The sequence below is a fragment of the Triticum aestivum genome, chromosome 3B, assembly GCF_018294505.1.
Source record: "Triticum aestivum cultivar Chinese Spring chromosome 3B, IWGSC CS RefSeq v2.1, whole genome shotgun sequence".
NCBI lineage: Eukaryota > Viridiplantae > Streptophyta > Magnoliopsida > Poales > Poaceae > Triticum > Triticum aestivum.
The window spans coordinates 202,819,263-202,832,462 of record NC_057801.1 but is presented as its reverse complement, the minus strand read 5'-3'; positions in this window follow the sequence as shown (position 1 = coordinate 202,832,462).

Below are 13,200 nucleotides of genomic sequence, written 5' to 3'. Positions count from 1 at the left end.
ATTCTCACTAAAACATAGGACTATTTAAATACTTCGTAATATAGAATAGCATGGTATGTGTGAGACAAACTGAGTCCTGAATTTCAAGCAAAAGCTCTAATCTCCTAAAATTCGTATTCCTAATTTGGTATGAACAACCTCATCCGAATCAGTCCTAAATAATCTAGCAACTCCTTCAACAGCACCTCCTTTACTGTAGTATTGAGAACAAGTCTTTGTACGCCACATCTAAGTGGCTAAATCAAACATCATCCAAATCATTCCTACTAATGCAACATAGCCTAAAGGTCTAGTAAAGAAACTCCAACGACAATATATATATATATATATATATATATATATATATATATATATATATAACTACATCGTATGATCAGGATCCCCTAACAAACTAGTTCAATATCGTTACAGGCAAGTCTCTTTACTCATTCCTAATGCATCATCCCGCAACTAACTCATTAGTTACAATGCTTGCAAGGCTTATAGTGATGTGCATTACCGAGTGGGCCCAGAGATACCTCTCCGACAATCGGAGTGACAAATCCTAATCTGGAAATGCGCCAACTCAACATGTACCTTCGAAGACACCTGTAGAGCTCCTTTATAATCACCCAGTTATGTTGTGACGTTTGGTAGCACACAAAGTGTTCCTCAGGTAAACGGGAGTTGCATAATCTCATAGTCATAGGAACATGTATAAGTCATGAAGAAAGCAATAGCAATATACTAAACGATCAACTGCTAAGCTAACGAAATGGGCCAAGTCAATCACATCATTCTCCTAATGATGTGATTCCGTTAATCAAATGACAACTCCTGTCTATGGCTTAGGAAACTTAACCATCTTTGATTTAACGAGCTAGCCAAGTAGAGGCATACTAGTGACACTTTGTTTGTCTATGTATTCACACATGTATCAAGTTTCCGGTTAATACAATTCTAGCATGAATAATAAACATTTATCATGAAATAAGGAAATAAATAATAACTTTCTTATTGCCTCTAGGGCATATTTCCTTCAGTCTCCCACTTGCACTAGAGTCAATAATCTAGTTCACATCATCATGTGATTTAACACCAATATTCACATATGTATGTGATTAACATCCATAGTTCACATCGTCATGTGACCAACATCAAAAAGGTTTACTAGAGTCAATAATCTAGTTCACATCGCTATGTGATTAACACCCAAAGAGTACTAAGGTATGATCATGTTTTGTTCGTGAGAGAAGCTTAGTCAACGGGTCTGTCACATTCAGAGCCGTATGTATTTTGCAAATATTCTATGTCTACAATGCTCTGCATGGAGCTACTCTAGCTAATTGCTCCCACTTTTAATATGTATCCAGATTGAGACTTAGAGTCATCTGGATCGGTGTAAAAAGCTTGCATTGATGTAACTTTTACGACGAGCTCTTTTATCACCTCCATAATTGAGAAATATTTCCTTAGTCCTCAGTAAGGATATTCTTGACCGTTGTCCAGTGATCTACTCCTAGATCAAAATTGTACTCCCTTGTCAAACTCAGAGCAAGGTATACAATATGTCTGGTACACAGTATAACATACTTTATAGAACCTATGACTGAGGCATAGGGAATGACTTTTCTTTATCTTTCTGTTTTCTGCTGTGGTCGGGCTTTGAGTCTTACTCAACTTCACACCTTGCAACACAGGCAAGAACTCTTTCTTTGACTGTTCTATTTTGAACTATTTCAAAATCTTTATCAAGGTATGTACTCACTGAAAAATCTTATCAAGCATCTTGATCTATCTCTATAGATCTTGATGCTCAATGTGTAAGCAGCTTTACCGAGGTCTTTCTTTGAAAAACTCTTATTCAAGTATCCTTTTATGCTATCCAGAATTTCTATATCATTTTTAATTAACAATATGTCATCTACATATAGTTTTAGAAATGTTACAGAGCTCCCACTCATTTTCTTGTAAATACAGGCTTCTCCAAAAGTCTGTATAAAACCATATGATTTGATCAACTCATCAAAGCGTATATTCCAACTCCGAGATACTTGCACCAGTCCGGATGTGTGTGCCGTTAGATTGAGGCAAACGAACGGCTGTAAATAATCCCAACTACTGTAAAACTTGTATTATTTAAAATGAAGATTATATGTCCTATTTACTATCTTCATAAAACAATTTAGGTTAGTTTTGTAAGTTTGCTGATAGAAATTTTGTGAGAGATTTTGCAAAGTACTGTTTGACAAAGTAGTTTTTTTCCGAGAATGTTGACGAAGTAGCTTTAGTGGCATGGTATGCATATACGTTTATACGCTATTCTTCTTCATACAATGGAACCCATAAAGCTAGTAATTTGCTGAAATCAGATTTAGCTAGTAGTATTTGGACCATTATCAAATTACAATACTCATAGTTGTACATCTTATAATAACTAAATGGGCTCTCTGATATCCTAACTGAATGCCTAGCTTATCATATTTTCTATAAGTAGGAGCTATACTCAAATTTGGAACTGCAAATTAAAAATGGTACTCCCTCGTTCCAAATTAAAAATGGTACTCCCTCGGTTCACTTTTGTAAGTCGTTTTAGACAGCTTAAAATGGGTTGTTTTGCACATTATCTGAAATATCTTCAAGGTCTTAAAAAATGAACAGAGAAAGTACGTATTATTTAAACAGACCAATGAAATATGGATTCCACAGCCAGTTGCTGACAAAACATCATATGAATAGGTAATCCAGTAGTTGACAGTTAGTCTGGGCAAGGGGATTCCTTTGAGGAGAGAAATTCTTTGGTTTAGTTTGATGTCCAAGAATCATACATCGCCTTAATTCTGGAAGACAATATTGTTAGTTGTACCCTGCAGACACGTTCGTACATGAAGAACAATGGTTCCAACTTGGCATGCTTTTACATGCAGGTGTTACAGGATAATGCTTTGAACTTTTGAAGAAAATGTCATTCTTGTTCAGATCCATGTGAACTCCGAGCATTTTATCTCAGCCCGAATCAAATTTACTGAATGGCACAACCAAACTTTCTATCAGACCATTCATGATGCTTCAAGTTTAAGCAAGGAATTGATTATGGCGGCAGAACCATCACCTCATTTGTCCGTCCAACGTCAGACTACTTGAATTGAATTAAAAAAATATTGAACATTTCAAACGGCATTTGGTCGGTATTTCACGGTAATCGCGATGTGAACTCCGAGCATCTGATCTCAGCCCGAATCAAATCTATTGAATGGCACAACCAAACTTTCTATCAGACCATTTATCATGATTCAAGTTGGACAACAAAAAGAAAGCAACTAATTGACCTAATTTATTTAAAATAATACAATTTTTTATAAAATTTCAGAAATATTACACCATAATTATATATTTTTAAATAATACCCAGTCAGCCTACTGCTGGCCGATTGGCCCCCAGCCGGCCCACTGCTGGCCGATTGGCCCCAGTCGGCCCACTGCTGGCCGATTGGCGCCCAATCTGCTTCCTCTAGGCTGACAGGTGCATGCACCCATTTATCTGTTGAATAGGTATTTGAAAAATGTTGAAGAAGTATTTGAAAAAATATTGATCATGCATATAAAAATGTTAATCAAACATTTGAAAAAAAAGATGAACAAGTATTTAAAAAATGTTGAACAAATATTTGAAAACTGTTGAATAGGTATTTGAAAAATATTGAAGAAGCATTTTAACAAATGTTGATCGTGTATATAAAAATGTTAACCAATCATTTTTCATATACTTGTTCAACATTTTTATATACACGATCAACATTTTTACAAATACTTATTCAACATTTATATATATATGATCAATATTTTTTAAAATACTTGTTCAACATTTTTTCAAATAATTGTTCAACATTTTTTGCAAATGCTTGAATTACATTTTTATATACATGATCAACATTTTTCTAAATACTTCTTCAACATTTTTTAAATACATATTCAACAGTTTCAAATATTTGTTCAACATTTTTCAAAAACTTGTTCAATTTTTTTTCAAATGCTTGATTAACATTTTTATATGCATGATCAACATTTTTTCAAATACTTCTTCAACATTTTTCAAATACCTATTCAACAGATAAATTGGTGCATGCACCTGTCGGCTTAGAGGAAGCGGACTGGGCGCCAATGGCCAGCAGTGGGTCGACTGGGGCCAATCAGCCAGCAGTGGGCCGAATGGATCCAATCGGCCGGCAGTGGGATGACTGGATCTAGACTGGGTATTATTTAAAAAAAATTACGACGTAATATTCTGAAATTTAATAAAAAAATTTGTATTATTTTAAAAAATGTCACTAATTGAGGAATACTCCTTGGGGTGCCCCCGCAAGGGTCACTTGGGGGTGGGCTGAAAGCGTGTCACTTGGCGCGCTCTCAGCCCCCGCCACGTGTCACACTCCCTTCGGAATTTGTTTTTCTGATTTTTCTGTACGCATTTTTAGCTTTTAGATTTTTTTTGGTTTTTTTGGCTTTTCGCTTTTCCCCTAGTTTTTCTTAGGATTTGGATCCAGGAAAAAATTGAAAAAGAAAATTTGCATGAAAAAACGCATTTTCCTTCCGCAAGAGACATAATTTACTTCTCGTGGAGCCATGGATTTGCTTCCGCGAGAAGCACAAGCGTGCCTCTTGGAAAGAAAAAAACATGTTTTTTCTTCCGTGAGATGCACAGACTTACTTCTTGTGGAGGCACGAATTTGCTTCCGCGAGAGACACGGTCATGCCTCTTGGAAAGAAAAAAACGGTTTTTCTTTTCTTTTCGCGAGAGACACAGATTTACTTCTTGTGGAGGTACGAATTTTCTTCCCCGAGAGGTACGGCCATGCCTCTCGGAACCACGTTTTATTTTTTTCTTTTACGCGAGAGGCACATATTTACTTCTCAGGAGGCACGGATTTACTTCCGCGTCTCGGAAAGGAAAAAACACAGTTTTTCCTTCCGCGAGAGACATGGTCGTGCCTCTTTGAAAGGAAAAAACATGCTCCTAGTTCGGGTTTTTTCGTCCATTTTTTCATGAAAAAAAGTTAATCAAAATCTATAAACATGGGATCTAGTTCGAAAGATCCGACGCGAGGAATCCAATGGTGAAAACGATTCGAGATTTGGACGCACTGTTTAAAAGATAAAACGAATGTATGAAAAAGGGGAACTTCCAAGTTGCAATAAGAGGCGCACTACATGTGCGGCCATTGTCGTAACCTGGGGAGGTGGGCATGATCTTTGTAATGGGTACTCATTAATTAGTAATTTCTGGGGATAACCGAACATAGGCTCAGCGAGTCCACCTTTCGACTCGCTGAAGGGGCAGGCGAGACGGGTCGGCCCACTCGCTCGGGAGACCACAACCTCTTTTTCTCGTATTTGTTTAGTTTGTTTAGTTTCTGTTTTCGTTTTTTATAGGAGTTGGCTACTCGATAGTTGTCAAAATAATGCCTCAGTCAATTCCGCTACTACCATCTTTCTCTTTCTTTGTGGTAAACCCCAAAAAACGTCATTTGGCAAATGCGAAACCACCGCCATCCTCATTGTTGCTGCCCCGCCTTGCTTGAGCCAATGCTCCGACCATACCTATAAACCCTACCCCCTGTGCATGCACCCGTAGGCCTCATTTGGTTGTGGGAGGAAACAAACCCAGGGCAGCTAGGGGCTGTTTGGATTGCCACCAACGCCGACCCTACCAAAAAGTTGGCTCGCCCGTGAGAATTGGAAGCTGTTTGGACTATCATCGAAACATTGGCTCGCCCACGCTGCCCGGAACGACTCCATGTTATTTTTGCCAACACATGGGCGCGCGGAGGACGCCGAAATCGGTCGCCAAAAAATTGGCGAGCGCACCTCTCGCCCGCTTAGTACGTGGATCCCGTGCTTTGTTTGTTAAGTGAATAGTCAACGGATTAATCAGATGCGGAAATGAATGATACGTACGCGTATTTTCTTTTGACGTGAAATTAGGAAGTGATTGTTTGAATCGGTTACTCCCGTCAATCTTTTACTGCTACCGGTTGTCTTCTAAGCAAAATTAATGGTTTCAGTTTCCGTAAAGGCAGCCGTGAGCTTCGTCTAGTTCAAAAGTTATACTACATGTTTTTTTGTGTATATACGGGACGCCCGTATGTATTTACTCTTACATGCGAATTTTGGTCTTTTCTTGATAATTGCTAATTTCATATTAAAAATATAATGTTTTATTTTTATTTTTTATTGCCTCAACATTACTACTAAATTAAAATCAAACCAAGCATCAATCAATCCAAAATTGCCAAACCAAATGGAGAACTTGATAAATTTTTGAGAGGTACAATGGCTACAATCCAAACAATAACAACTTGCCAATTTTTTGGTCATGCCCTCACTTTGGTCATGCCAAAATTTTGGTTGGGCAAGTTGGGGCACAAACCAAACAGCCCCCTAACCACTTCGGGGGAATCTGCCGAGCATGTAGGATCCCCTCCTCTTGTGCGGGAAATATCCCTAAATCCACGTGACCAAATAACAACAGCAAAGACCGAGGGAGATGGACAGGCGTGGACTAGAAAAGCGGGCGTCGCGAACGACCAGCGTGCGTGAGAAAATAGCAGGGAGGAATTCCACGAGTGCTGAGGCGTGGAAACTCTACCCAGGAAAATAGGGGGGTTAGGGCCTGCATGCCCCGTGGGTTGGGACCTCCAAACGTCGTGCTCGTTTCTTCTGGGGACAGTTTCCGCATCGGTTTCGCCCCCTGCAAAAATGCCGGGATCCCTAGGGGATTCCCGCCAACCAAACGAGGCCGTACTCGTAAATCCTCCCCCCCACCTCATGTTCGGCCCACCACATCATCCTAGTCTCCGGCTCGGTGAGCTTCTTCATCGGTGAAAGTGGAATCTTTTTTTTTTCAATATTTATGCGACTAATGATAGGAAATACACACAAAAATATTCCAGGTTATCATTGACAGTGGGCCCCACTAGTGTGACAAAGTTCTGAAACAAGCTAAACCTTGAGGGATTTTGAGAAAGTTGCGAATTATCACAAACATGTGGTTATGTGTTAAAAACATTAAAATTTGCGATTGTACAAGAGGAGTGTTTAGAGCTTCCAAAATTTCCAAACATGTGGTGTGTTTAAAACAGGTTGCGCCCGCACTCCATGTCGAAATAGCAGTTGCACTAAAATAGATGTCAAAGAAAAAAAGGCAGTGCAGTAGTAAAATAAAATACAAATAACCAGCCAGCCATCCAATATAAGCAGATGCGGTTGCAGTAAATGAACATGTACTCGATGTCTTGCATGACGACGATTCACTATGGGCGCTGAGCGCATCAATGGCCCGGCGGAGGTACACCTCAACAGCAGGCAGCAGCTCTAGCTAGGCTTGATCTCGCGAGATCCTCCTGGTCTCCACCCAATCCATCGCTTCGCCGATGCTTGCATCACCTCACGCCTAGGTAGCCGGCGGGCGGGCGGGCGGCCGCCGTTGGATGCCGAGGATGGTCCCCGCAGTAGCCGTCGGATTATGGAGCCCCCCTCCGGGCTCCGGCCATTCGAGTTCAAGCCTTGATGGCGCCAAATGCCAAGCCGAAGCATTCATTGCCGGCGCAAGTACGCGACCACGTGCACGTAATCTTCCTCCCCAAATCTTCCTACGGCGCCCGTACGTACGTAGCCGCCATTTACTAGCTCCTTAACTCCGGCGCGCTCCCTCCCCCGCGTTTATGGTGCCGCGGCCGTGGTACCGGCGCAGGTACTTACGAGCGGGCGCCCGCGCGCGCGCGCCATCCATCCACCGATTTTTCATACGCGCGCGCGGATCGCGATCGGGTTTATACGTACGTCCTGATACGCATAAAGGTGGCGAGGATGTGCGTAGCGGTGGTGGTGGTGGGTAGGGCAGCAGCAGCGTCGACGAGGTAGCGCGACGGCATTGCGGTCGATACTACAGCAGGTGCTAGGCTGGTGAGTTCAATTCGACCGTGTCGTGGGGAGTAGAGAGTGGACTTCTTGGGGGAGTGGCTTGCTGGAGATAGGGGGCGGTCATGGATTTTGGGCGGCGAAAGAGCTTTAGCTTCTTCGAGGAGGACCGGAAGGCGCGGCCGGCGGCGGCGCAGACGCCCGTGCACCACTATGCGCGCGGGGGAGGAGGTGGAGGAGGAGGGGGGCGGTCCCCGGCGCGCGAGGCGGCGGAGCCGGCGCGGATGAGCATGTCGTCCGTGCCTGTCGCGGAATTGCCGGCGATGATGGGAGTCGGAGGCGTGGGAGGCGGGTGCTCGCCGTGGGTGCAGTCGCCGCTGCACAGCAGGCTGCGGTTCCCGCCGTCGCCCGCCGCGATCTACCACTGCCTCGCGGCGCTGCATCGGCTGGACGGCGACGTGCACGCGCTCGCCGTGGCGAGAGGGGTGCTGTTCACGGCGTCCGACAGCGGCCGCGTCCGCGCGTGGGCGGCGCCCGGGTGCTTCAACCGCGGGTACCTCGACGTGGGCCGCGGCCGCGTGCCGGCCCTCGCGGCGTGCGGCGGGACGCTCGTCACCTCCCACAGCCGTGACCACCACGTCCGGGTGTGGACGGTGTGCGCGGCCGCCGTGTGCGACCACATCCGCGCCAAGAAGGCGGCCACGCTCCCGGCCAAGGGCGGCCTCCTCTCCTTCGCCAAGAAGCGCCCGCACCACCACCGCGACACCGTGTCGTGCCTCGTGCTCCACGCCATCGCGGGCCTCCTTTACACCGCGTCGCACGACCAGACCGTCAAGGCGTGGAAGCTATCTGACGGCAGCTGCGTCGACTCCTTCGTCGCCCACGACGGACCTATCAATGCCATGCTCGTCAACGAGGCTGACGGCTGCATCTTCACGGGCTCCGCCGACGGCACCGTCAAGATGTGGCGCCGGGTGTACGGCGGCACCGCGCACGCCCTCATTATCGTGCTCCGCTCCGAGCTGTCCCCAGTCAACGCGCTCACGATCTGCCACGCCGCGAGCGGCACCACCCGACGGTGCTTCCTCTACGCCGGCTCCTCCGACGGCTACGTCAACATCTGGGAGAAGGAGGCGTCGGCGGGCCGGCCGGTGCACGTCGGGTTCCTCAAGGGACACCGGCTGGCGGTGTTCTGCCTGGCCTCCGGCTGCGGCGGGCGGGTGGTGGTGAGCGGGTCGGAGGACGCGACCATGCGCGTGTGGAGGCGGGAGGGGAAGGGCGGCGAGTCGCACACGTGCCTGGCCGTGATCGAGGGGCACCGCGGGCCGGTGCGGTGCCTGGCGGTGGGAGGCGGCGAGGCAGGGGAGGTGGAGGGAAGCATGGTGGTGTACAGCGCCGGGCTGGACAAGAGCGTGAAGGTGTGGAGGATAAGGGTGGTGGGGAAAGAAGAGGAGGACGACGAAGATGACGAGGATGACGACGGTGAGGAGGAGATGGAGGACATCGTGGCCGCGGGGAAGGGCGACGTGGATGCCGTGAGAGACGAGGTGGAGGCCGAAGAGGAGCAGGTGGTGAGCCTTGGGCCGACGCCGGTGCTGTCGCCGGTGTGGGTGGAGAAGCGGCGGCATACGAGTCGTGGCTGAATTCAGCGTTGACTAGGAGAGCGCGCGAGCAAGTACCTCTGTTTTAGCGTGCTTGTAACTTTTGCCCGTTGCAACGTTAGTTTAGCGGTTTAACAGTATTGTTAATTTTTCTGTTAAATCATTCGTTTTTTTCTTCTTCACCCACTATCTGCCTCTCCGATCCAAATTTAGCATTACTGTTAACAGTATCCGGCTCAGGGTGTCTTTTTTTTTTCACACAGTATAATCGCGGAAGCTCACACACTCAAAAAACGTAGGTGAACATCTCAAATGTGAGCGTCTTTTTATTTTTTTTCTCAAGTCAGCAACACTTATAATAATCCGTTAAACATCCACCTCTATTTTTTTCCTTAAGTCTGCAACACTCAAAATGATAGCATATCGAGGAGTGAAAATATTAAAATGCGATAGTAGTTCAAATGTAATAAATATTACAATTCAACTAAGTTCTAAAATAAAATAATTCAAACATGAATTCAACTTGCACATTTGTTCTAGTTGTCATCTTTAAGTGCCCAAGGCCACAAATGCTCCATTAAATCTTCCTTAACCTCCTCATGAGTTGCTCGATGTCGAATTTGTGGATGAATTTGGACAAACACACCAAATGTTGGCGGGTTCTAATTTAAAAATTGGACAAGATCATCCCTGTTCTCAAATTCCAGACCTCTGTCAGCATCTTCACCCACGATCATGTTGTGCATGACGACACAACATGTCATCACCTTCCATATGGTCTTCGGATCCCATTTTTAGCACGTTCACAAACAACTGCAAAAGCGGGCTTGTAGTACTCCAAATGTCCTCTTCACATCCTTTCTATCTCCTTGTCTTGAGCAAAATGAGCTCTTTTCTAACCAACTAGCTCAAAGATGATCTTGATGAAGGTCACCCACGGAGGATAGATACCATCAATCATATAATAGCCCATGTTATAGTCATGTCCATTGACAGTATAGTTGGGTTGCTTCAAGAATAATGATGAGTTTGTTAACATGACACTATAGTTGGGTTGTTTCAAGAATAATGATTAGTTTCTTAACATGACACTGATATTACCCTTGTAAAGCTTTTGGGCAGATAAGTGCATATAATCAAGAGAGCATACATGGTCATCCTCTTGGAAGAGCGGCATAAGACTGGGGTATAAACACTTCGACCGCGGTAGCAAATCTGACCATGACGTCTCCGCATGTGTTCTCTCAGCCCACGAATTACAGTTGTGCCATATGTAAGCATCCACAATGTAGTCAGACACTTTTGGTAACCTTACATGGGTATATACTTCGTTTGATCATTTCCGACGTCCACGCACCTTCTTTTTTCCTTGTTTCAGTGATCACAGATATGTGGATGACTCGGTAAAAAAAGGATAATGTAACAACATAACATGAATTTCCGTTCAGCCATCTAATAGGGAGAACGATTCAAGTTTGAGTACAGGCAAGTCAACAGGGATATTCACGAGGATAGAAAAACTACCAAAATAGGCCACCGCCGCCTCAAACTACTTGACCTCCTCTTTTCATATTAGAGGATTTTGAATGGCCACATCGACCATTGCAAGAACATCTATGCTGGTTTGACCATGCAGAGTACAGCGTAAAGGCCCACACCAAGCTCAAACCACAGGCGACGATCTTAATATTCTTAAAAAATCTTTGATAACTAGCTCCTGACCTGAAAAACCAAAAACAAATTTGGTGAACAGAATAAACTTTTTTACAAAGTTTAACATGCATATAGCCCAGAGTTCACATTCTTTGACTAAGTTGTCCCGTTAAAAATTCAACTAGGAGTATATGTATTCAGATTATCTTGAAGTAAATTCAGTTGCGGGCACAGACAATTGCTAGGTGGGTTTAAGTTCATATACAAGAACTTCTAGAAAGCTCGTTAGAACACATGATGTAGGCACAAAACCATACCTCAGAAAAGAAAGCGAACCAACCTGTGGTTGGATGGTTAGAGGGACTGTGGTATCCCCAGCCCATCAGAGTTCAAATCCTGGTGCTCGCATTTACTCCTGGAGTTATTTCAGGATTTCCGGCGATGCGCATTCAGTGGGAGGAGACGTTCCCGTCGACGACGAGGTGCCTACGGTGACTTCGTAAATTTCAAGATGATATGCCGGCTCAGTCTTTCGGAGGTGCTCATAAGGATAGGGTGTGCGTGTATGCGTTCATAGGGATGAGTGTATGCGCGTGTATATGAGCGCTTGTGTCTGTACTGATGTTAAAAAAAAATAGTTGTGGCCGTAGCATGTGTTGGACAACTTCACAGCTCTACCATGATTGAATGGACAACGAACCAACTTTAGTCAGAAAATTGTGTTAATAACACCATGAAATTCACTACTTGCAATTTTTTTTTTTGCGGAAGCACTACTCGCAAACACAACCACTCGGGCAACAAGAAACACTATAGAAATGAACTAACAGAGCCAGAGCCACAGGCCTATATAGGGACTTATTTTAGACGAGAACGCATACAAACATGGCCCAATATAGAAAATATAATAATGCCGTCACAAGTGGAAGCCTAGGGTCGCCTCACGCTGCATTCTGCCCCTACCTCAGAGCATCTCCAACTGGCGCCCAACGCGCGGCGCGCAAAAACTGGTTTGCGGCGTGCGGCGCTGGCTCCGGCAGCCGCGCTAAAACGCAGCACGCGCGCAGCTCCAGCAGCGCGCTAAGGGCATCTCCAGCCGCGCCCCCAACAGGCCCTCCCCAGGCGATTTCGCCGCGCCGGCGCCGAAAAAAGGCCCCAGTCGCGCCCCCAGAAGCCCGTTTTTCGCCGGCTCGGGCCAAAACTGGTGCCGGCGGACCCAGGCCGAACCCGGCGCCCTGGGGGGCGCTTGGGGAGCCGGCGCAAGCGAAAAAGGCGCGTGGGCCCGCACTGGAGGCGACCCGAGGGCCTTTTCCTGCCGTTTTGTTGCCGCTTTTCTCACTTCTCTCCCGCTCGCTCGCCTTACTCCCGCCATTCCCCCCCTTCTCCCGCCAACCCCGCTCGCATCCCGTCGCCATGCCGCCAAAGAAGTACTCCATGCCGCGTGCGGCGGCGACCGCGACCGGCGCCGTGACCCAACCGAAACAGAGAAAGCCGAGGGCGCCTCCAACGAAGCCGCCGGGCCTGTCGAACGCCGAGTGGAGGGTGGAAGTTCAGCGGCGAGAAGCTGTCACCGCCGACAGGCGGAACAGGGGGATAGCCAAGAAGGCCCGCGACAACGCGGCGCGCGCGGCGGCGTCCTCCTCGTCTGTCGAGGCTCCCGTCGTCAGCCACGCCCACCAGTACGTGCCCTGGGGACAGCAAGGCGCCGGATCTCCATGGGGTTCATCGTCGCCCGGATACGCCGACGGCGACGCGCACGGCGGGTTCAACCCAAACGTGACCTTCCCCCACGGTCACCCCGCTACGCGCACGCCATCGCCCGCCTTCGCCGGCGTGCAGTACCCACCATACAACTACTCGCCGCCCCCCGCCTACGCGACCACGCCGACACCGCATCTCTATCGTGGGCCGTTGCCCTTCTCGCACCTCGGCGACGCCGACGACACGGGAGCCGACATGGACGACATCATCGCGACAGGATCGGCCGCGGCCGCCTCGTCTCCCGGTTTCGCCACCCAGGACGAGGTAGTCGACCTCAGCGGCGACATGGA